Genomic DNA, 26,632 nt, shown 5'->3' on the forward strand with positions numbered 1-26,632 from the left:
GTGTGGCCTCACTGTGTTTGCCAGAAGAGATGTGAACATTCTCGTAGGCATTCATAGCCTGTAAGAAGGTTTGGTGCTATTCTTATAAAGGAGAAAGAAGAACACAGTTTGCAAGTGGGGAACTGGTGAGAAATAAGGAAGCCTTCACTGTGCCTGTCCTGAAAGCATCCCTACTGACATAGAAGCAGCAGCAAGAGCTCAAGTTTTCTCTCCATTTCTGGGCCCTGTGCATATGTGGCCGTCTGGCAGAGCCACGGTGAGAGGAACTCAGCTTTAAAATATATAAAACTGACATTAGAAGAGAGAAATTTGGGTCCCGTACAAGCAACTACATCAACCAGAAAGAAAGGAAGAAAGAAAGAAAAAAGAAGAAGGAAGAGAGAAAGGGAAGTCTTCAGTTTCCCTTAGTAGCAGATTATATTCATTGTAGTAACAGATGGTATGAACATGAAGACTTAAAGGAAAGGTTTTATCAGTACCTTATTCATTATGCCGATGGGGAAAGGCATATAGAGTGAGGATTTAGGCTTCAAAAATTCATCTGATTTTTTAAAACAGGTTTACAAATGCACGTAGAAGACAAATTGGGTAAAATCAAGAGTTTTGGTGATCAGAACAAAGAAGAAAATAGGACAAGGTAAGGCGAGGACCCAGAAAGGCAGACATTATGGCCCATATGGGTGGGCCCACACATAGCCAAATCAAAGACAGAGAAGTGATTCACAGTGTGTTGAGATTAAGCGGACAACAAAGAAACATCCAGGCAGGTGCAACACATCTTCTGAAAGTTATATAAGAGTGGGGGTTTTTCCTACCAGTCCTCAAAAACAGTACCTGTGAACATATGAACATTTACACATTAAATAGCTTAAGTTTGGGGAGGGTGGTTCTTAACACATCCATCAATGAAGTTCTGTAAAAAATCAAAGTGTTCTGTGTCGGGCTCCGTGCTGAGCGTGGGGCCTGCTTGGGATTCTTTCTTTCTCCGTCTCTCTGTGCCCCCCTCCCTCATGTGCATGTGCACCCGCGCCCTCTCTCTCTTTTAAGATAAATAAATAAATATAAAAATAAAAATAATCAAAGCCACACGGGCCAGATGTAGAGCCCTTGGTGGTGCAACTCGATCCATGTGGGCAACTAAAACCGTAGACTTCCCGGCATATCAGGGAAGTGAGTCAAGGGTGTCACTGCCTGTTCCTGTGCACCTGGTGATGGGAAGGTGGGAGCAGAGGTGAGTCCTAATGATCAAACTTGGAGTCAGAACGCACGGGGCTCAGGGGCCCTGACAGAGCTCAGAGCCAGACCCCCAGTAACAGCAATGACCCCCCTCCCACCCCACTGCCATAATGCCTCCATCCTGCTGGGTCGGGTTCCACAGGGGCCACTTGGACACGGACGCGGAGACTATGAGCTGACTTCAGGCACAAAACAAAGCCAGGCTGAACCAAGATGAAGCTCGTACAGCAGAAAGACTGCTGCTCCTTCCTCCAATCTTCCATACTCTGTTGGCTGGAAGGGCATCTGGCCAATTAACTATTCACCCAAGTCTTCCGCAAATCTGTCCTGATCACGCTTTGTCCCAGGAACCACGCTGCATGCCTGGTTATGAAATAATCCCTAACCTCATGGGACTTCTTCGGTCACAAAGAAACTCGACACAGTGCGTAATCCTATCGGGTCGGGAAGCAAAGTTTGCAGGGAACGGAGGGCTGAGGACCATTTTCCAGGGCTGGGCCATTCCAGTGAGTGTCAAAGATGGGTCTGAAGTCCAGCAAAGGCACCGATGAAGGACGTGAGAGGAGAGGGTGCCAGACGGAAGGCTGGAGAGAACGTGCGGCTTTCATGGAAGGAACAGTCGTGCTGGTTGGAATGTACTGGGTGGGGGGAAACCGGGGAATGGAGACGAAGGTGTACAATCTAAGAACGGGCACAGAAATCAAGATAATTGATATGGAGCTGCTATTCCTTTTACAAAATGTAACAGGGGTGGTTTAAAATGCCTTATGAACAGGTAAACTAGCTCAGATTTTCCGTATACAGAGGAGTAAACTCCAACCATCTGTCACTAAGTCTAAAAATAGGGAAGTGGAAAACACATACCTGGGAAAGCGGGCAGAGGAAGGCTGGAGGGAGGAAGGGAGGAAAAGGAAAGAAGTGGCATAAAGAATACTCAGCCAACGTGGGATTCCAGGTGTACAGGGACAAGAATACAGACTTGAAAGCTGGGCCCGTAACAGGAAGATCAAACGTCGTAGACGTTCCGAATGTCTTCTTGCCCCCAGTCCTGCGGGGGGACGGCGACCTGGTGCCCAGTTCACACCCACCAGTCCCATGCCTTCGGGCGTCAGAGGCAATGCTTCTGGTTTCGTGTCACTGGTGCCATTGCAGTGGTGGCGGCCACCCAGCCTGGGGGATTTCTGTGCGGCGCCCTCCCACACGCACACAGGCAAGATACCTGACGGCCCAGATGAGCGAAGGTGTTTGTAAAAAATACGACGGAGTCAGAAGTCTTCCTTACGCTCACTGAAGCCACAGGACCTAGAAAGGTGCTGGGGACTCCCCGCTTGGTTGTCTGGAGAGGCGACGTAGCCCCTCCTATGGGGTCCTCTGCAGACACCTTGATCATTGTGGATGCATTCCGCTGACTGGAAGCCGGTGTGACGATGTGGGAATTATATGGGGGCAGGGAGAGCGTTTCCATCAGGAAGACGGAGAGCGAGTCAAGCGGAGATGATTCACGCTGGGAGAACAGAGGCGACACCAGTGAGGGGGAGCGTGACGGTGACTCAGTCGTAAAAGGTGAAAAAGTGGGCATGGTGTGGGTGGGATCAGCTTGTGACCCACGCTCCACCTCGTGGTGTTCCCATGGGGGCACATTCACACACACAGCTCAGAAGAGAGCAGAGCTCAGGACGGTCGAGGTGTTGTGTGAAGAGGTTGTCTTGTGGGACAGATAGTAATGAGCAGGCCAGGCAGGTCCGTGCAGGCAGATGGACAGCACCACACTGGGCCAGGCGCCTGAGAGCAATATGGTGGCAGGAGAAACAGCAGCCGGGACAGTCGGCACTGTGCAGCTGTGTGACCCTGGGCTCGGTGTCCCCATGTGTCCCCAGGCGTCGGTGGGCTGGAATGGTGAGTTGGCTCCAGTCTCCTGCCATCCCACAGCCATGCACGGAGAGCAAGCATCCTCTCTGGTCTTTGTACATGGGGTGGGGAGTTCTGCTGGTTCCATCCAGTGTCAGTTGCACACCACGTACGGATCTCTGCCCCGCATGCCAGAAGCGAGGATGTGAGTGCATTTACAGGGGGCTCAGGACAGAGACAAACAAGGGCCCCCCAGCCATGCAAGGAGACTCGGATTCCACTCCCCACCCAGGGAGGTGGCTCCAAAGGGATCCAGAAAGCTGTCCCATTTTATGCCCTGATGGAAAGCTCTTCCATGGCTGCCCAATTGCCTTACAATTGATGAGGTGAATGAGAAAGTCTTGATCTTGGTCGCTGGCTTTTCATGCTCCTTCTTACCTCAGGGTCAGGGCAAACTCTAGTCCCTCCCACTGGGAGGATCTCAGCATCTCCTTCACCCCCAGCGGTTGTGAACTCTATTCCCCTTTGAAGGCAGCTCAACTGTCTCTAACCTGGGAGGCCGTGCTTGCCCCGTTTCCCCCAGATTGAGCATAATAAGCTAATGGGTGCTCTATCTGTCGTTACAGACTAGTTATACACAAACACGTGCCATTATGTATTCCTCTTTCTCGCTGTGCTGGAATCACCGCGAGGCAGGTACCGACTTTACTCCCAGATGAATTCCCAGTATCCAGCCCGAGACTGTACATAATAGGCATGCAAGCCTGTGTTACATAAACGGATCTATGCAATCCAGACATCACTGTATTTTAAGGGCTCTCTAGCCTCCTGTTATGGATCGAATGATATTCCCCAAAAAGGTGTGTTGAAATTCTAACCCTCCAGTACCTGTGGACGTGACCTTATTTGATGGAAGTGTTGTTGCAGATATAATGGAGTTAAGATGAGGTCACTAAGGGGGGAGCCTGATCCAGTATGACTGGTGTCATTACAGGAAGAAGAAATGCCATGTGAAGACAGCCCCACGGGGAGACGACCACGAGGACACAGAGGCAGGGGATAGAGGGACGCAGCCACAATCCCAGGAATGCTGAGGATGGTCACCGCCACCACCATGAGTCAGAAGAGGCAAGGGAGTGCTCAACCCGGGTCTCAGGGAGAGCACGCCTTGCTGATGCGGTGACTTAGGACTTCTGCCCCCAGAACTGCGAAGTTCAGAGCTAGATTTCCATTGCTTCAAGCCACTGGGGTTGTGGTGCTGTGTTTCAGCAGCCCCGGGGAACAGGTACACCTCCCAGCGCGTATGTACAGGGAACACTTTCAGGTGAAGAGTCTTAGGAAAGACTCCCTGAATCAAACAAAGTCACTTGAATGACAAATGCCAAAGTGGCATGAATGTTCTCTTCAAGTTTGAAACCGCTGACGGAGACATGATCTGGAAAGCAGACCAAGACGTCCACGGTGCAAATATTTCAGTTCCTTCAAAGTGTGCCTGTTGGTGAGGAGAGAAAAGATGCTATCGTGGCACCAGAATTTCTAGAAAGCTTCCATTTCTAAATGCCATCCCGTGTTTTTGTTTTCAGTCATACAAAGAAAGAGGACATGTAAGTGTTAATATATGTTCTGAAATCGGTCACTTATTAACAGGAATGCCCTTGGAAAAGTTATTTACCATGGCTCTGTTCCCATTTCATCACATGTAAGCGGAAATAATCAAGCCCATTTATAGCTTATTAGCATCAAATGAGATAATATGTGAACAATTCTTAGAAGAGTGTCCAACATATATTAAACCCACTCTTATTTGATTGCTAATTATATTGCTAAGCGCTCGACTCCAGAATCTGGTTTGACATTTCTTTTTTCCCCGCCTGTTCTGTGTTCTGGTGTTTTTATCCTGTGGTTTGGTCTTCTTGCAGGTTCTTCCTGGAGCCCTGACGTGACCCTTCACATGTATTCTGGGCTTTGCACTCTCTCTAATCAGTAACGTCCAGCAGCCATATGTTTCCCCCCAAAGAAAGACAATTTATATAAATATATAAAACTTACAACTAGAAGAAATTTGTCCTGGCTCTTTCCAGACTGGGAGGGAGGTACCAGTGGGACTGCAGTGCCTGAGACTATGTGACAAGGAGACTCAGAAGGCTCTGCCCCCTCATGCCCCACCCCAAAGAGTCTGGAAAGCAGCAGAGAATGGCCGGTCACTGGGGGTCCATCCGGCACAGGCTGTTGAAGGCTGAGCATTCCTGGGGCCCTGCCTGTGGATCCCTCTTGTGCTTGGGGCTGCCGTGGTCAGGGAATCCGGGGGGCCACAGGCGCCCACCCACCAGCCCCTGGGCTCTCTGACATGCATGGGCCTCTGGGGGCTGGTTTTCCACAAGTTGAGTGCAGGCTAAAATGCAACAGAAGAGAGAAAAGCAAAGCAGTTTTGAGCAGGACTAGGGAGTAAAGCACTTGGCAACGTAAAACACTGAGTTTTTTCAGTTCCTTGTCGAGTATAATAACCCCCTGAATATTCATATGTAACCTTTTCTAGCGCTGTGTTCGGTGCTTATTCATGCACCGAGAGTGGGTGCTGGTGACTCACGGAGCCTGTTCCGGGCTGTTGATGTTCGTCTCCAAGCCCCCACCCCACGCTTACCCCACTGTCAATTCTGCGCAGAAGGCTTTGTTGGAGCTGCGGCTGTTGTTGCTATGTTATTTCTCTAGGACTTTGAAAAGACATGCATCCGCCCGCACCCCAGCCCTGGACCGGATCATCTGCATGCGCCTGTGGTGCACAGAATGCCCTCTCTCCACCCCTAAAATCCGTGTCCTGGTCCCCAGAACCTGTGAACGAGTGAACTCACATGGCAGAGTCCCCTTTGAGTAGATCCAGATCTTCAGGTGGGAGATGATTTGGGATTATCTGAACAGGCTCAGTATCACCACAGGGGTCCCCGTGAGCACAAGGGGGAGGTAGGAGGTACAATGTCACAGTGGTGCAATGGGGAACACCCCCAACTAGCCACTGCCGGCTTTCAAGGCGGAGGAAGGGGCCGTGAGCCAAGGAACACGGTAGCCTGTAGAAGCTGGGTAAGACGAGGGCTGGGATCCTCCAGAAGGAACCAGCCTGCCCACGGCTTGGTTGCAGCCTGGTGAGATCTGTTTCGGACTCCCAACAATTGCAAGTGTAATCGGATGAATTTTCGTTGTTTTCTGAGCTTCGGATTGTGGCAGTGGGCTACAGCAGCAACCGGAAATGAACATGTCCCCCCGCCATCTTGAAATGCTGCAGCTTAAGTGGGCTTTTCTTCACAGCTTAGGAAGTATACAGCCAGTGTCATGATACAATTTCTCAGGCAGACCAGGACACTTTCTTGGGAGTGAAAGAAAGTGGCATTAATGAATACATGGAAACAATGGGCATGACTGAGAATATCTGCCCCAACTGTAATGTGGTGTTGTCTTCTGAGCATGCAAGACAAACATCCTGACTCCGTTGCTGATCTGCTGATCGGTTCTGAGCTGAAGGAAGTGGCCAGCCGGGAAGCAGCCAATGTGGGTGGGTGGTCTTTCCTCCTGCAAAGTCGTGTCTCCACACAGGGACCAGGGACGCTTGTGATTCTAAAACCAGATTTCTTTGTCCCTGTTTTTCTCCTCCTGGTACCCTCTTCCTGATACCTGCCTGCACGTGCCGGGGGAAGTGACATGCACTTCGGGGCAGAGGTGGGAGGAAGGGAGTCGAGGAGGTGTGCTGAAGATTCGAGGGAGAATTATGACATTTAAGGGGGAGACATTCCCCACAGCTCCAGATCCACACTATCTCATCCCTCATTGCCTCCCCTGCCTATTATTCTGGAATTCCACATTCTTTCTTTCCTCTTTTTATTCAGGTCAATAATTTAAACAGGAAAATAAAGCATCAGTAGATGCCTTACAAGAAAAGAAGGATAATTAACTGGGGACACTCTCTCTGAATCCACCCTGGGCCACAGCAGAGAAGTCAGAGTATCGATGGAAATCGGAAGTCAACAAGGTGAGAAGCCCCAGGTGGTTAAGAAGCTGATTGTGTGTTCGTTGGATACGTGTTCCCAGAAAAACCAGGCATCTGACCACTGGCACCCAGTGGGAGAAAGAACAGGGACTGAATAACTTTTTGAAAGGAAAGTAGACTTAATGGATGATGCAGAGGTTAACTTAAAATAATACTAATTGCAAGGACGTGGAGAAAGAGGAACCCTCGTGCACTGTTGGTGGGGATGCAAACTGGTGCAGCTGCTGTGGAGAACAGTGTGGAGGCTCCTCAAGAAGTTGAAGATGAAACTACCCAACAATTCTGTAATTGCACTACTGGGTATTAACCCAAAGGATACAGAAACACTAACTTAAGGGTATACACGCACTCCTCTGTTTATAGCAGCATTATCAACAATAGCCAAATTATGGAAAGAGCCCACATGCACACCAACTGATAAATGCATAAAAAAGGGGTGATATATAGCACCTCTTTTATATATATACATATGTGTGTGTATATATATCCATGTAGATACATACACAATGGAATATTACTCAGCCATAAGAAGAGTGGAATCTTGCCATTTGCAGTGACGTGGAAGGAGCTAGAGAATATAACACTAGTGAAATTCGTCAGACAGAGAAAGACAAATACCTTAGGATCTCACGCATATGTGGAATTTAAGAAACAAAACAAAGGGGCAAAGAGATAAAAAAAAAAAGCCAAGAGAGAGGAAAACCAGGAAACAGACCCTTAACTGTAGAGAACAAACTGATGGTCGCCAGAGGGGAGGTGGGGGGGGGGCGGGGCAAGTAGGGGATGTGGATTAAGGAGCGAACTTGTCGTGATGAGCACTGGGTGATGTATGGAAGTGTTGAGAACTGTATCCTGCACCTGAAATGAATATAAGACTGTATCTTAACCAACTGGAATTTGAATGAAAGCTAATATTAGTAATAATCGCTCACATTTATTGAGCAGCTAAAATGCATCAAGAACTGTTCTAAGCAGCTTTCCGACTTTATCTCACTTGCTCTTCCCCATGTCCCCACTAACCTCTATTCTAAAGCAAAGGGCAGTTTAGCATCTTGCTGAAAACCACACAGTAGGAGGCGGAGCTCAATTCAGACCAGCCCAGTGCCAGAGCCCATAGACTTGAATTCAGATACAGGAGAACGTAACGGAAGTCTGAGCTGGGAGCAAGCCATCACCATGTAAAGCAAATGGAAATATTTTGTATGGAAGATACGCTAATAAAAATAACGAAGTTAAGAGAAACGGAGGAAAGAAATTGAACAGGAGAAAGACCCGTAATGTAGATGGACGAGTAGGAGAAAAATAAGGAACAGAGAAGGTGAGATACTTTAATAGACAAAGACGGAGGCCTCCTGGTATTAAAGGAAGATTAAGACCAAAGACTGAAAGGATGCGTAAGGCACCCAGCAGAGCAGAGAAGAGAAAACCCACACCTGCTTATGTGAGAAGAGATTTAAGAACATGAAGAACAGAGAACACTGTCAGAGAGAATAAGCACGTCACCCACAGAGGAAAGAGTCAGGCTGGTGGGCGGCCAGCTAACGGCAAACCGAATGCAGGAAGACAACAGTCAGATTTCCCCATGTTGGAGTGCAGAGAGCCACAGGCGTCTGTCTGTGTCCACATAAACACATGAGGTAGATAAGCTCTCTGGCACAAAGGACCACAGGACGTTTGCACTCAAATTCGTCTTTGGAAACATATTTGGAGGCTGTGAACTTCTACAGAGAGACGTAAACTCAGGAGCACACTATGACATACGGGCAGCAAGGGAAGTCAATAAATTAGTACATTATGTTGTTTTCTCAGTCAGCTGTGACCCAAACCCACACCGCACGGGTGACCACAGCAAGAAGGAGAAGCAAGCATGTAGGAATCTAAAACCCCAACTGTGGGTGACAGCAGCGTGGTAGGGGGCATGGGCGGGTGCCTAGACAGGTGGAGGGGTAGCTGGAGAGAGGACCGTGCTCAGTAAGAAAGGAGTAAAAAAGTAAAATTACAGGTCTTAATAAAATAAAGAGAAATATAAAAAATTTAAAGGTAGAATAAATCACATTATAAGGCACCAGAAAAAAAAAAAAACCTACCCAGTTAGAAATAATGAGGAGGAAAAAAGAAATAAAAATAAAATTTAACAAAGACAATAAAAAGAAGGTATCAGTAATGTCTGTAAGGGTAAACAAATTAGCTCACCAACGGGCAGGCTGCTCAGATTTGCTGGATGAGAAAAAGGCAAACACGAGAAGTGATCCTGCGATGAGATGTTACAAAAGACGCATTGAAAACAAGTATATGCTGCATTTTCTGAAAATAGATAAGCCATCAAATATACGCCAATAAGAAACTTAAGATAGTGATTTTGTCAGTAGGCAAAAGAAAATTCAAGGCAAAATACTTATAAAGGATATAAAGGGGACACTTCATTTGACAAAGTAGGGAACAGTGATGCTGGGCATGACACGACCCCATAGACAGAAGACATACTGTCCAGGACGCAGGGGCCAGTGGTGGGGAACCACCCTGATTTCCTCTATGAATACAACCTCAGTGAATTCTCAGCTGCCTCCGGACATGATTCTGTGTCCATAATTCATTAAAATTGTAACCCAATAAAAGAATAGTTTAAAATTAAAAAAATATGTTTTAAAATGTTTATTTATTTTTGAGAGAGAGAGAAAGAGATAGAGCACGAGTTGGGGAGGGTCAGAGAGAGGGAGACACAGAATCTGAAGCAGGCTCCAGGCTCCGGGCTGTCAGCACAGAGCCTGACGCGGGGCTCGAACCTCATGAGATCATGACCTGAGATGAAGTTGGAAGCTTAAAGTTGACTGGGCCACCCAGGCATCCTGGGAAAGAGTAGTTTTAAAATTCCACAGATGAAGAAACAAACAAAAAAATGTTAAACAAGTCTTTTGTTAAAACAAATGCAGAATGAATTTGGGAAATGCTTACGAATGAGTAACAGTGAGAGCAGATCATGTCAGATTTTGCGGAAAACTGCTAATGTGCCTGAGGAAGTTTATAGCTGTGATCACATTTATTAGACAAACAAAATTTAAAAAAAAACTTAAAAAGACAGGAGAAATCAGCATGCAAATCAAAAAGCTGGACAAAAACAAATAAGCAGAACATAAAAATGAGCAGAATCAATGCAACTCAGCAACAATCGATAACACAAACATCAACAAATTTTGCTCCTCTGAAATGTTAGTACAAAGATATGCTCTGGCAAAAGAAAATTCAAAATAATGTTGGAAGTAAAGGGGGGAAATAATGGCAGATATAATTGATTTAAAAATAAAAAGAATATTGGGAATAATACACCTTAAAACCTGTTGAAAGGGTGAATTCCTGGGGAGAAAAAATCATAAAATGTCCAAATGATCAGAAGTAATAGAAAAATTGAGTAGTCAGATCACCATTAAAGAAATTAAAATGATAATCAAAGAGTTTCTCAGGCCAAATAAAAAGTCGGGGGGAGCGATGAGTAAAGTGAGTTCCATCCGACTCTCAAGAACATCTCTGTCCTCCCAGGGGACCCCCAGTGTTCAAGAAGGTCAGGAGAGCTGAGAGCCAGGGGTCGCCATGAAAGGAGGCTGCAGGTATCTCCCACACCCGCCTCTGAGCTTGTTCCCCTCTCGCTGCAGATTTTCACCCTCAAGGTCAAAGTCTAGCTTTGTCATTGCCAACAAATGCCATTTCACCTTCATCTCAAATCTGTGTCTGCTGTACTCTGACCACCACCTCCCCTCTTTCCAGAACCCTCTCCCTGGTTCCCTGACCCTCCCCCACCCCCCATGGGCATGGGTCCACCTGCAACCACACTCCGTGGCCTCATTTACTCATCCCTCTGTCCGCAGAGGCCCTCTCTTTCCTCACTATCCCACAGAAGTTCCATGGCCAACCACAACTGCCACGCCCTTGAGTACATGTCAGCCCCTCTCCCCTTTCTTGTTTCTTGATGCTCACTTGTCAAAATCACAGACTAACTAGAACTTTCCGCCGAATCCTTGCTGACATCAATTCAGCCTAAATTGGGGTAGAGAAAAAACAACCGTGACTCTGGTCTTGTGTTAAAGGTCAGACCTCGAGGGGGCCCTTGATGCTTCTGGCATTTGCCCTGTATTTCTGTAGTTCATCTGTTTGTTGGCTTACCTCAGTGGCTGTTCCTTCCTACCTGTCTCTGTTGCCACCCAAGTCCACACCCTCTGCATGGCCCCATCTCCCAGATAGTGTCCCAGCCTGGACTCCTCCTTCCCGTATCACTGAGTTTTCCCTCTCCTGGACCAGTTCTGTCACCACATCAATGTTACAAGTTTCCCTGTCTGAAAAAATAATGTACAAAACACTGGGATCTCGAGCACCTGGGGGGCTCAGTTGGTTGAGCGTCCGACTTCGACTCAGGTCATGATCTCGCGGTTTGTGAGTTCAAGCCCCGCATCGGGCTCTGTGCTGACAGCTCAGAGCCTGGAGGCTGCTTCGGATTCTGTGTCTCCTCCTCTCTCTGCCCCTCCCCTGCTCATGCTCTGTCTTTCTCTGTTCCTCAATAATAAATAAATGTTAAAAAAAAAAAAACTTAAAAAAAAAAAACACTGGGACCTCTCCATCCTCACAGACATGGCTTTGAAAGTAAAGTGTCTTAAAAACATGGTCTATATTGTCTCCCATTTTCACTTGAACCCAATCCTACAATATAGATGCTTGGCACCCCGAGCAGCTCCCATCCCCCAGTCACTGATGGCCTCCTTCTAGCTATTCTGGGCGGCAAGTATCTTCATTCTCATGCTTGACCTTCCAAATTTACTGAACAAAGCACATTCCTCCCCCCTCCTTGATATACGTTCTTCTTTTGACTTCCAGGGTGACTTTTCTGTCTTCTCCTCTGATCTTTGCATCTCCGGCCTCGTCTTCCTCCCGCATCTCGTCCTCGTGCGATGATTGCAGCTGCAACAATTTTAGGGACTCGGTTCCGGTTACTTGAGTTCCCCTGCTCCCCGTCTCTCTCACACCCCTAACTGGTTCTGCCAGAAATGCTTTTGAGGTCCACTTTCAGAATATACCCATAATCTTGTTTCTTATCCCTTCCCTGCTAGTGCTTGGTCCAAACCTGATCCCTAATCCTTCTACTAGTTATGAAACAGCAAATGGGCTACCTGATTCCTTGTAGGGAGAGAAGTCAGATTCACTCATCCTGGAGAGCTTCCTATGGTGTTCGTGAAAGGCAAGAAGGCATGTACCCCATGAGTCGGAGGAGTTCACACAGGTCCATATGGAGATGTGTGTGTGTGTTATTTGTGGGAGGAGGGTTTGGAAGAAACACAGGTGCCCATCACTAGGTGAACAGAGAAGTGCATTTGATGAAAGCATATGGTTGCATTTTATGCCACATTGTGAAGCAAAATTTAGCAACGTGGAAATACCTTGAAAACATAGCATTGAGTGGAGAAACAAAGAAGGATCTGTACCACAAAATTATTTGTGTGCTTTAAGATCACATTTATACTGTGTGTCTTTCAAGGATGCATTTGTATCCAAGGACATTTAATAAGCACATCTGAGTTAGTGCCTTGGTGTGGAAATGGTTGCGTCCATGGCAAACAATGAAGAAAATAAAGCGGAGGGTCCTTGGATAGACCAGGAATTACAGTGTGCTGTGACTCACCTGAATCTCTTCCCTGATGGGAGAGAGAGGAAATTAGGCAAAAAGTTTTCTCAATTACCTTAACCTAATCTCTGCTTTAGATACACGTGTGCTATCATATCTTGTCCTAACAGTGCTTCAGACATTCTCTAGAAAGTAGAAACTTAAGGAAATCTGATTGTCAAAACCCCTCTTTTACAGAAGAACACATTTTCCAAAATGTCATCATCCTGAATAAATTACAAAAAAAAACAAAACCTGTTGCTCACCACACATATGCACGTATGCACACACACACACACACACACACACACACGCACACCCAGACACACATGTCCCAGAACTCTTTAAGGGCTAGAAAAAAAACTATGGATAAAATGAAGCCAGAGCCCAAAGTAAGCACGGAAGTCAATGTGACAAAGTTGAAGACAGATACCAAAGTGGTAGCCTAGTTCTGGGATTAATGGGGTCACTTAGTGGGAAGAGATTGGGCTTTGGGAATGCTTGAGAAGTGTCCTCCTTGAATTCCAGCCGCTATCCAGAGCTAGGGCGACTGAAGGAATTGTAGCTCAGAGAAGTGAAAAAAAAAAAAAAGCCTGATCACCTTTCTGCAAGGAAACCCAAAACAACATCTGTAACCCTGTTCTTTTCCAGAAGGAAACAGTGCCCTCTGAGAATATGGGGGCAGAAGCTTGGTCTCATGTGGATCGGGAGTCTAACTGTACACAACCCTGTACTCAAGGAAACTCCAGGCTATGGCATTTATATGAACATCCTTCTGGAAGGTGGCATCTAATATATTTTAGGGCAAATACCCTCTGGAGCAAACAACCCTCAACCTTGTTCCCTAGAGATTTCTATACATCACACTTGGCCAAGTATTAGCTCACAATAAAAAAGGAAATAACCATACTGTAAGGAAACAAGTCTCTACAAGGGAGACTAAACAGAAGCCACAAGTAACTTACTGCCATTCTCAAAGATTTCACGTACCATAAGAATCAGACTCAAAATGTAAGATGGGCGAGAAAATAGAAGATGAGGGAGGGAATAAAAAAGAGTTGATAACTGGGAATTTTTCAGAGCTGATTAAAATAAATGAAATCAGAAGAAAGTAGAGTGACACCTTTAAAGAAATGAGAAAAGTAAATGTCAGTCTAGATTGCTGTACATGACGAAATCATCTCTCAAGATCAAGAGTGAAATAAGATTTTTCGGACAAAACGAAACCTGTAAGCTCACATTTATACTGTCTGTCTTTCATAGAGTAGGAACACCCAAACCCAGATCTATCCTAAAGGATCTTTGGCAGGAATACTTCAGAAAGAATAAAAAGCACCCTCCAAAAAAGTGCACCAAGCCATTGGCCTTGGGAGAGCATGGGAGCACCTAGCTAACATTGGCTTGTGAGAGAGTATTGAAATGTCTCATCAGTTGGGGTAAAATTAATACTGAGATCGTATGGCCAACATAGCACATAAGCATCATGGGGTAAGAGGAGAGATGCCAAGGTCTTTGTCTCATTCATGAGAAGAGTAGATATACTGAATTAACGTTAGGCTTATTATTTTAAATGGAAGTATACAAAATGTATACAAAATTATATATATATATATATATATATATATATGATATTTTATCATATACATGAATTAAGTGAAAGGAGAAAAACAAAGTGATATGGAAAACGGAAGAACAAACAGCACGCAGGGCGGTGGTGGAAATAAATCCAAACATATTAGTAATCACAAGGAATATGTTTGTGAAGTGAAAGAGATTTCCAGATGAGACTTTAAAAATCAAATTATAAGCCCTTTGCAAGAGATAAGCCTAGAGCACAAGAGCATAGAAATGCTCAGGTAATTAACTGAAAACTGTGTGCCAGGCAAACAGCGGCCAAAAGAAATCTGACATAGTCATATCAATATAAGAGGAAAAAAGGCTGAAAGGCAAAAACCATTATTACAGATGAAGAGGGTCATTATATCTTAATTTAAGTTTAAATTGCCCAGGAGGGCATAAAAATTCTAAATATTTATGGATGTAATAAAACAGCTGCAAATATAATAGCAAACAATAGACAGAATCCCGTGGAGATGTGGGCAAAGCCTTCGGTGGAATGAGACCCACTCACCTAACTTGGTGAGCGACCGACGGGTCAGGTGGAAAATGTGTGGCTCAGGGAGGGAGATTTCAAGAACACAATTAACAGGCTGGATGTAATGGGTACATAATGAAACTTCTGGTCAACAATTGAGAATTCTGTTATTTTCATTACTATAAGGAATATTGACGTAACTATCGTGCACTGTGCCGCAAGGTAAGTCTAAATGAATTTCAAAGAAGCAAAATAGAGCAGACCACGTTCTCAGATTACAGTGCAACCGACTTGTAAATCAGAAAGGGGAAGAGTACTTGAAAAAACAGAATATATTGAGAAACTTTTAGAACTTCTAATTCACGGGGCGCCTGGGTGGCTCCGTCAGTTAAGCCACCGACTTCGGGTCAGGTCATGATCTCACGGTTGGTTTGGGAGTTTGAGCTCCACATCGGGCTCTGTGCTGATGGCTCAGAGCTTGGAGCCTGCTTCGGATTCTGTGTCTCCCTCTCTCTCTGCTCCTCCTCCACTCCTGCTCTGTCTCTCTCTGTCTCTCAAAAATAAATAAACCTTAAAAAAATTAAAGAAAAATAAAACTTCTAATTCACATACCAAACAGGAACTAAAGAGACGCCAGATGCAAAGGGACAGAGTACCAATAAGCGTTAACGAAAGTTGTACGGATCCGCGCACGTGGGGCAGCATAGGAAGGCTGGAAGGGACATTCCGGGCTTTATACTAGAAAATAAAATCAATGAAATATGAATAAACTAAGCTTGACATTTAAGAAATTAGGAAAAATAGTTTCAAGCAGAGAGGGAGGCAAAGCATAAGAGACTCTTGAATGCGGAGAACAAACTGAGGGTTGATGGGGGGGTTGGGTGATGGGCATTGAAGAGGGCACTTGTATGTAGACTATGAATCATGGGAGTCTACCCCCAAAACCAAGAGCACCCTGTACACACTGTATGATAGCTAACTTGACAATGAATTTTATTTATTCGTATTTATTTATTCATATTTATTCATATATATATATTAAATTAAGAAAAGCAAAACAAGAGAAGTCTAGAAAGTGGAATGAAAGATGTGATAAAGGTGGGAAGAAAGAAACAAATTAGCAAACACAAATGGAGAGGGTCAACAATATCAAAACAAAATGGCAGTGTTCTTGGACAAAATGGCAATTTAACCACCAGCAAGACTGATCAAGAAAAGTGGTGGTCAAGGGTGGGGGGCATGGGGCACAGATGGTCCCCACTGGGGATGCAAAGGGAGCAAAAGTAGAGACTTGGAAGGTTTTTTAGAATTATAAAAATCTAAACAAAATGGACAGATGCCTAGAGACCTACTGAAGTTGGCTTTTGAAAATCTGAGATTATCTCTATTTGAATTAGAAGGCTTGAACAATCTCATAAGCATTAGACAAATTGAGTAAGTATTTGAAAATCTTTCTTCAAAGAACACATCAGCCTTGTGCAATTCTACAGGTGAATTCTTGCAATTTTCAAGGAAAACACAGTTACAAATTCTTCTTGAAAAGAAACAAACAAACAAAAAGACTGAGGCTCCTGGGTGGCTCAGTCCATTGAGTGTCCGACTCTTGATTTCAGCTCAGGTCACGATCTTGCTGTTAGTTTGTGGGTTTGAGCCCTGAATTTGGCTCCATGCTGTCCGTGTGGAGCCTGCTGGGGATTCTCTGTCTCTCCCTCTCTCTCTGCCCCTTCCCTGCTCATGGTATCTCTTTCTCTTTCTCTCAAAATAAATAAACATTAAATAAAAAGAGAGAAGAGAGAAAATCCCTCCACTCATTCTTGATATCAGAATGAAACAAGCAAAGTATGAAAAAATAACAAGGAAGGATAACTATGTTTCAGGAGCAGAGGTGAAACCCTTGGCCGTGACGGTCGTAACAATGGCAATACTGGGGCATCAGTCCCTGCTCTGCCTCCTTGGTGGGCTCCACATCTGTGCCTCCAGGCTCCCTGGCCATCACCGTCCTCCTCACTTCTCACGGTGAGGGGAGGAGATCCTGGCAGAGGTAGAAGGTCCCTGTGAGTGACAGTGGGGACCTCGAGGAAGGAAGGCAGTCGCTTCAGCATGCTGTGGATAATGAGGATTTACCCGACGCCATGGGTTCCTGCCTTTGTCCTGTGTTCCCTGAAACTTCACTGAGAACCAACTGGAGAGGGGTCTCTCTGTCTTGATGCTGACAAGGAGCAAAACAGCCTGCATCCTTGTCCTCATGGAGCTTTGAGTCTCCTCAGAAAGACAGAGTTCCTAGAAGAAGAAGGAAGAAAATGCAGTCCCAGGGTGCTAAGAGCCTGACTTTGCCCGGTGGTTAGGGAAGGCCATGCCAAGGAGATGATATTTGGTCTGAGATTTAAACAGGGGTGAGGAGTCAGGCAGTCAAGGAAAGGAAGAGAAGATCCAGGTAGGGGGAGGGAACTGTGTGTCCATGTGTCTGCCCACGGGAGGGAACACGTGGCCTGAGGATCCAGAGTCTAGTAAAGGAGAGGGGAGGAGCAGGGCTCGGTCAACCAGGTCCAGCAGCCCCCAAGAAAGATCGGGCTTGAACTCAGGACTTCAGTCGCTCTAAAGGAAGGACACAACCAAGTTAGTCTTTTTCTAAAGCCGTTTCTGTCTGTGCATAAAGGCAAGGAGCAGGGAGCAGTAATTAGGAGACCATTGCATCAGTGCAGAGCAGGGTTGGATGCAGCCTGGACAGGGTTGGTGGAGGGGTGGGGGTGGGGGTGCTCTGAGATTTGGAAGGTAACCACCGAACTTGAGGAGCAGGTGTGGGGAGTGAGGAAGACAAAGGTATTGGGGGATGGGTTGATAGAAGGTGGCACGGCCACTCACGGGGAGGAAACAGAGAGAAGGACCAAGGAGGGGTGAGGCGTAGATGCGCGTGAGGTGGACACGCTTTGGAGACAGCCAGGTGGGGACCTGGTGGGAAACACAAGTCTGTAACCTGGAGGTGAGCTCTGGGTACAGACTGGAAGTTACAAGGCGTCCAGTGCAGGTGGGAATTTGGACCCCATGGGCTGTTGGTCACGAGCAGTGGAAGACTGCAGAGAGCAGGGCACAGAGTTCAGGATCGAGAAACTCCCACCCTGAGATTTGGATAGATGACGAAGAAGGAGCCCCAGAGAAAGAGAAGGAAAAGTGGGAAGACTCAGCACACAGAGAAGCGCGTGCCCAGGAAGTCGTGATTGACCAGGTCAGAGGCTGCTCTTGGATCGTAACCCAAGAGCTGAAGGAGTCTCCTGGACCAGACATGGGCACGCTGTGGATGTCAGTGGGGTGGTTCTCAGCCCAGTTCAAGCGGTGACGTAAAGGTGGATCGTGAGAAATTGGGGCAGCCGTTCTCATTCCCAGTCGATGCCGTGATGCCTTCGTCTGCTCACTGTGTCAGTCATTTCCCACTTCTCTCCCGCATAGCTTTTTGGGTAACCCGTTGAGAGGAGACTCGAGCATCAAAGAGACGATACACGATCAGTATATAATCAGAGCGACACCATGCTACAGGGACCCTCCAATGTGTCGGTCAATACGCTGGGGTCTTCTGCATCTTGGTTTTACAACAAAAAACATGACCCCATCACCATACTACATGCCGCTAATTATCAGGAGTGGTTCTAAGTCACAGAATTCGTGTCCCACCCCAGGATCGCCAGGGCCTCGGGGTGGCCTCCTACTCCCTACACCATGGCCTCCCTGTACTGTACTTTCCTTGGACTCCAAGAACATATGCTTATGTGCTGTGCGACACTCAGTCACTTGTTCCAGGGCATCAGAAACGCCAGGGACTCAGTAAAATGCAGTTCTTATGCCCCCCCGCCCCGCCCCGCCCCATGACATCAATTCTGATTTATTGCTTCTTTGGGGGAACTCTGAAATCTCTCTCCAGGCTGTGCCGATAGAGTTGGCCCAGGGTTGGGACTCGGAGGAAGCCCGCCCTTTATGTCATCCTGCCGCACGTGGGATTCAGAATAACTATGCTCATCGTAGGATTATTCGCCATCAAACAGTCTAAATGATACCATGAGGTTTTGTTCACTGAGAGAGGGTACACTCACCAAGGACTGAAGGCAGAAAGGAGAGCTGGTGAAGTTTGAGTTGACCAACAGACACGTTTGTCTCCCCTGGGCCCCGGAGAGCTCTCTGTCCCGCTGGCCTCAGACACACAGGACCAGTGGAATCCTTTGGCGGGGGGACAGCGGCTGCCCTTTGCCAGTGATACAGGCCCTACCACTAAGTCAAGGCTGGCCACAACTGTGTCTATACAGGGACAAAGAAGGAAGAGGTGAAATCTAAGATACAAACTTAGATTTTTTGTAATTTAGATTTTTTTTCCCCTTTCCTCAAATCTTTGAGGCTTCAGGCCAAACGATAGCTGAGAAAAACGAAGAGGGGGGAAAAAAAAACCTGGGCATATACGTTCAAATTCCTATTTTTAAATTGTTCATAATTTGATTACTGTTTGCTGAGCTCTATTAATCTCCAGAAGAGTAGCTACATGCAAATGTAAGCATTTTAAGGCATTAAAAATTATGCAGAATAAATCTGAGTAAAATTCCAAGAATATGTATGTATATGCAACATATAAATTATAATTTAAGGGCCTTTCCAAGAACATTTGCTTAATAAATAGGAATGAGAATAGGGGTTTTTGCATTGCTAATTATTACACTGCTTTCTCTTTCCAGATCTCACAAGATGCTAGCACATATGATACAGGTATTCATCTGGATGAAAAGGCATCTTTAACACCGATTTCATGAGAAGAAAGGGAGGTTCAAGAAAGGCAAGGCCTGAGGCGCCTGGGTGGCTCATTAGGTTGGGCGGCCGACTTCAGCTCAGGTCATGATCTCGCGGTCCGTGAGTTCGAGCCCCGCGTCAGGCTCTGTGCTGACAGCTCAGAGCCTGGAGCCTGTTTCGGATTCTGTGTCTCCCTCTCTCTGACCCTCCCCTGTTCATGCTCTGTCTCTCTCTGTCTCAAAAACAAATAAACGTTAAAAAAAAATTTAAAAAAAAAAAAAAAAAGGAAAGGCAAGGCCTGTGGTTCAGAAAGGGTGTTCCGGAATACTGTAGATAGTAAATGGTGCTTGTGTAGCAACAGAAAGAAGTCATATTTACTCCAAGGTAACAAAAGATGGTCATAGCTCCCACCCAGGAAATAGATGGGAATAAGTCCATGCAGTTCAAAAATAGAATATGGAGAGGCTTGGTTTGGACCAAGATTGCTTAAACTACTCTTTCATTAAGGAAGAGGGTATTATAATAGAAGGACAAGTTTGCTCAGTTACCTCTAGAGTATTGGCACTCTCAGACCAATAAAGATGTCAGTGATGTTCTGGCACCAACCAGCCGGGTTTGTGAAAAGCAGAGGTCACTCGGGATCCGGGGCCGCGAGCGAGCTCACAAGTCTCTCACCTCTGGCGCCCTGTACCTTGGGCTGCTCTCCTCCAGTTACTGTCTAGAACTCTTCTCCCTTCTCCAGATTTTAGCCAGTTCAGTTCCGAAACACAGAGACCAGTCACCGAGGGCTCAGGAAGTGTAATAAGAAACAAGCTGGTGAGCAACGCTGGATGTTGCCAAGGAAACTGCATGAAGGTCTCTCCTCGATCAAAATATTTATTCCGATCTGTGCCTGTTTGTTGTTGTGATTCTTTCCTGCTGGACTTAACATTTTCACAGCGCTGACCAAAGGGATGTGCCCAGTGAGTTCTGACTCTTTGGAACAGGAGCCATGAAAAACTCAGAACGTGGACACAATGTCGCTGTTCAGCACCTGTGCCCTCTGTCCCTAAAATCCTGTGTAGGTAGGTGGTGGGAAACACGGGCTTCTCCGCTCTGATTATTGGGAAATGCTGTGTCTTGCAACCACATGACTCATGTGAGCCCACAGTGAGAATCAGTGACCACCAAGAAGATAGTCGTAGGGTCCTGGCTACGTGGTAGAGGGAACCCCCTGCATAAAGCTTGTGTGAAGTTCAACACTGGGAAGCAAAAGTATTGGAAGCACAGGCCAGTCCTTGGTCCCATCTTGTAAGTCTCATTTTCCCTTTAAAGACAGTAGACTGTGTCACACTTTGTTTAAAACGGGAAGTGAAATTACAGTAGATTTTTAGGCACATAACCTTATCCTTATATCCAAGGTGAAGAGCGACCACGTAGGGTACAGCTGGAAGGGTCCCTAAGCTGTGTCAGGTTCTCAGACGCCTTTAGAACCTTCCAGGTGTACTATTGGGAGAATGAGCAAGTGTAAGCTGGGCTTTAGCTTAATATCTGGGGTGAAGACAAAAATGGTTCAAGCTCTCTCAAAAGTGTCGTGATTCTCATTATTTGAAGCTCTGAGGTATGAACACAAGTGTGAATCATGTGGTGATGAGCACCCCCTGGCACCATGAAAGTGGCTTAAGTCGATATTCAATCAAAAAGCAGACAATTTGCATATTATTTTGTTTTTCTTTCTTGTGTGTTCTTTTGCCTTCCTTCCCTTCCATCCCCTCCTTCCCCCTCCTTCCTCCTTGCTTTCCCTTCCCCAACACTCTCACATCCCTCCCCTGCCCCCTGCCATGCACCTGCTCCCACTCATTCCTAATGCCATCAGTCTTGAACATTGAAGTGGAAAGAGGAGAGGACTGTTGTCACCCCGGTGACACTCCAGAGCAAGGGTTAAAGTACATTCTGGATTTCCCACTCCACTGCCTCTCATTTTTGGGGTATGATGGGAGAATTGACATCGTCTCCAAAATGGCAGCTCAGGAGACAGAATTGGTTAATTGAACTGGGCAGGCAAGTTTCTGGGGTTCCAAGCAACAGAACAGGCTTCTTTGATTTTATATTTGCTTTTCTTTTATGCTGTATTATCAATTTTGATTTGTAAAGAAAATAACATAATTACTTATTTGCTGTACTCTACATTGTATATATATTTAATGCTTGCCAGCAAAAGAATAGCAATGTTCTTATTAAATAATATGATTTTGGAAAAAGCTTAATGTTTTTATATTTTGTTTCTAGTGTTTAGTTCTTTTTGTCCTTCTATTTTCTGGCATGGAGAAGGCACATTGAAATTACTGCTTAAAAGTCACTTGAAGGGGGGCGCCTGGGTGGCTCAGTCGGTTAAGGGGCCGACTTCAGCTCAGGTCATGATCTCGCGGTCCGTGAGTTCGAGCCCCACGTCAGGCTCTGTGCTGACAGCTCAGAGCCTGGAGCCTCCTTCGGATTCTGTGTCTCCCTCTCTCTCTGACCCTCCTCCGTTCATGCTCTGTCTCTCTCTGTCTCAAAAATAAATAAACGTTAAAAAAAAAAGGTCACTTGAAGGAACTCTTCTTTGTGTGACTATGTATGCCTCCATCTCAATATACTGTTGGTTCATTTACCCTATTCTCTTTAGTTTTCAGGGACTGCTTTTGTAAAATTATGTATAATTACATAAAACATTTACATAATTTCAAAATTAAATCTAAAAAATGTAGTATAGGCAAAGAAGCTTAACCTCCAGTCCCCTGGACCTTATTCTCTTTCCCTCTCTCCACTTCTGAATTGCCTCGTCTGGATATTTTGACAGATAGATGTATGTGGACATACATATGTCTCATACACATGCATATATTTAATACATTCTGTTCAGCTCTTTATTGGTTACGTTTGGTTTGGTTAATCATATTAGGTTAATAATATTTGGTTAATAGCATTTATTTGGTTAATAATGCAGAATTATTGGTTATTCCTGTCAGAAGACTAAATGAGTTAAAAGTAACAACAATCAGGGAGGTCTGGGTAGCTCAGTGGGGTAAGAATCCAACTCCTGATTTTGGTTCAGGTCCTGGTCTCACTGTTCGTGGGATGGAGCCCCCCCATGGGGCTCTGTGCTGAACAGCAGAACCTGCTTGGGATTCTTGCCCTCCCTCTCTTTTTCTCTGCCCCTCCCACACTCACACTCTGTCTCTCAAAAATAAATAAATAAATACATAAATAAATAAATAAATAAATAAATATTTTTTAAAAAGTAGCAACAATAATTTGAGTGCCTCGGTTTCTGTGGTTCAGAAACTCTGCAGACTAGCTGGAGGGCACAGTGGGGAGGGGCTCAGTTGAGCTGAGAGACTCTGGCGGTGAGAGGCAGATACCGCCTGGCTCCGAAGCCAGGACAGGGCCACCGGGGGGCAGCAGGACAGCTATCTGAGATCATAGGAGTAATGGAGGTATACGTGGGAGCCCATCTGAAATCACCCCCACTGGCCAACGGGCAATGTGAACATCAGTAAACATCAGTAAGAGTAACTGCATTGAAACACATCAAATATGTTCCAATCTACTGGTTCATAATGAAGAAAAAAACCCAACTCATTGGCTTTCTTGCCTGCTTAGAAGATGCTAGAGAAACAGCTCCCTATTTGGAAAACTGGAAGAAAGGGGGGAAACTCAAGTATTTATCCTGCCTTTCAAGTTTCATCTTATGGAAGTATTCTGGCTTTTGAATGAAAAAAAGTAATGACAGATTCAGAACATCACCGTGTCACTACTGATGATGGAATAATGGATTGACATCAGTTAGCATCACAGGTATTTTCAGTTCCTAAGAAATATGGCAGGAAAGCACATTAGACAGCACCTGAGGAAGGCAGTCAGCAAGATTCTTCAACAAATACATTGTCACAAACAAAAAAAGGAAAAGAATGACCTAAAAGTTAAAAGGGTCTTAAAAGACATAGTATATCATTGCAGTGTGTGTTTTGTCTTGAATTCTGATTTAAGACAATAGATAGCTAATTTGGGACATTAAAATATTGACATTTAATAAAATTAAGAAATAACTATTTCTATTTTTTATATATGATAATCACATTGTTATTATTTACATTTTGAAGTCATTGTCTTTTAGCCATTTATAATAAAATATTTACAAATCAGGTGACCTCATGACTGAAATAATCAGCTGGCGTCTGCAGCAGGGGAAAGTGTCAGGGGGGATATACGTGGAACAAAATTGACTGAGCTGACCATCCATACAGCCCAGTGAATGGGCATATTTGAATGTATTACACTATTTTCTCTGCTTGGTGTAGATTGCGAATTTCCCATAATAAAACTTTATGAACATTTTATATGTATATTTCTTTTTATTTTTTAAGATTCTTTTAAATGGCTCAGTTGGTTGAGCGCCAAACTTCGGCTCAAGTCATGATCTCTCAGTTTGTGGGTTCGAGCCCCACATCAGGCTCTGTGCCGACGGCTCAGAGCCTGAAGCCTGCTTCAGATTCTGTGTCTCCCTCTCTCTCTGCCCCTCCCCCACTCATGCTAAAAGGCAACAAAGCTAAAATATTAACAAATGAAAAAGAAATAGAATTCATTAATTTTTTTCTTGTTGACTCCTACATATATTATTTGAAAATCATGGTAGTAGTTTGCTCCTATCCTGTGATCTGTGTGGATTCCAACAAGGAAGCAATTAATAATTCTTTTGACCCTGACTTATTCAAAAATGTTCTTTTTCCAGAAGTGAAGGCTTTGATTTTGCCCCCACAGGACAAGTCCGGATCAATCTTCTCCTCCAGGCAGCTAAGAAAGCCCGGGAAAGTCGAGAACACCTTACCATCTCTGAGCCTCCCCTCCCATGGTGGCCACTGACCTTCAGGATGGGACATATCTGTCTGGGCATGCCCGACACCTGGCTCACGCTCGGGAGCTTCCCTTCATACCTGCTGCTCACCTTACATGAAGCAGTTGTCTTTTTTGGTGTTTCCATAGAAATCTCGCAGAAATGAAACATGCTTACCAGGCCCCCGGAAGACATCCTGGCATCTCTCTTATTTTGGTGATGCGTTGACCACACTTTGAGAAAGAAAATGCCAATGTGTTATCTCAGAAGACGGTGATCAGAACATTGGTATGGTTCTCACCTGGTCCTTGCAGTGATGGGGAGTTGTTGTTACCTCTCAAGATGGCTGCCTCAGTGAGCTACAACTGGTTCTGCCTCAGTCCACCCTTCCCTTCACCCTGCACCCAGGAAACCATTCCTGTGAATTCTTTTCTCATGAGACAATCATTCCGATGTTTCACATCATTTTGTGTTCTTCAGTCTTCAGGAGAAAACACCCCTTGACTTCCAATTGTGACTCACATTGTGTGGTTTCGGGTTCTTTCTCCGTCTTTCTCCACGGTGGCTTCCCTGCAGGGACAAGCAGAGCTATATTCTGTCTTTCCGACTGTGTCAAACTGACACCAGTTCCCACAGCCCATGAGTTTCTCTCAGCTTATCGTCTATGAAACTCCTAACCGGTTTTTATGCCAACTGCTGCCCTCTATCTTGGGTACATACAATTCGATTTTTTAAGACCCAGGTGAAGAGTTAAATTTCATTTTGTTAGAGTTCACCATTGCAGTAGGCACCATCAAATCTTCTTTGCATCTTGGTTCTGGCATCTGTTGAGGCACCTCTAGGAACAAGCAGCAGACAGCCTGAGTGGGCAGTTTAAGTATCATATATCCCAAGTGTCATATACTAAGCTCAGATAGGACACTCCAAAGTCTGGAACCTGGGAAGGTTCACACCTCCCTCTCCAGCATCCCCGTCTGTGCACACTGCCTGCCCACAGAGTGTGGACGGGACAGGGTGTCACTGGCTCTACCACTGAGAACCACCAACTCTGACTCCCCAGGTCCTGGGCAACTGTCTGGGCATGTATATAAGCACCGGCCCTCTTGATACAAATATAGACTATGGACTATATACTACTTAAAGTGGGGTACTGTTGTAAACTCAATAAGGGTAGCTATTCTGGTTCTCCTCTATTATCTCCTGTAACACCTTCTAAATGAGTAGGAGTGCTGTAGGCATTTAATTACTAATTCAAGAATAATGGGTGAAGCAATCCTAAACTTTCATGTTCTTTGCCATTTTCAAGAGGTTGTTCTACTAAAATTAAGTGGATCTTGCTGAAGTTATTTTTTAAGTGTTTTTTTTTTTTGCATTTTTAAATGTTTATCTATTTTTGAGAGAGAGAGAGAGAGAGCAAGAGGGGGAGGGGCAGAGAGAGTGGGGACAGAGAACCCAAAGCAGGCTCCAGGCTCCAAGCTGTCAGCAGAGCCTGACGTGGCGCTTGAACTCAACAGTGAGATCGTGACCTGAGTCGAAGTCAGATGTTTAACCAACTGAGCCACCCAGGTGCCTTCTTTATTAATTCTGAGAGAGAGAGAGACAGAGAGAGAGAGAGAGAGAGAGCATTTGTATGTGCTCATGCACGTGCATGCATTCGGATGAGGGAGGGCAGAGAGGGGGAGAAAGAGATAATCTGAAGCAGGGTCCACACTGTCAGAGCAGAGCCCAACTCAGGGCTCGATCCCATGACTGTGAGATCATGACCCGAGCCGAAATCAAGTCAAATGCTCAACTGACTGAGCCACTTGCCATCCCTGAAATTACTTTTCTTCACTGTTCCAATTTGCTTTTTTCACCAATGAACTGAGGTTCGTTCGCACCTAAGATTATCAAGTGTGATTCTATCAAATCACAAGACTTCCCGGTTGTCCATTTTTATAAATGAAAAGAAGCTCTTTCAACCGCATTATGACCATTCTCAGGCTTTTACGATCTTCATGCATTTGAGTACATGGCTGGGGTGTCATGTACAGTGAGTCCTCCTCATTCACAGATTCCGTATTTGCAAATTAACCTACAGGCGGAAGTTTATTTGTGACCCCAGCTCCTCCCCCACGGGGCTCGTGCGGTCATTTGCAGACATGTGCTGAGCGGGCC

This window comes from Panthera pardus, unplaced genomic scaffold (assembly GCF_024362965.1).
Source record: "Panthera pardus isolate Hobbes unplaced genomic scaffold, ASM2436296v1 HiC_scaffold_1, whole genome shotgun sequence".
In the NCBI taxonomy this organism is placed as follows: domain Eukaryota; kingdom Metazoa; phylum Chordata; class Mammalia; order Carnivora; family Felidae; genus Panthera; species Panthera pardus.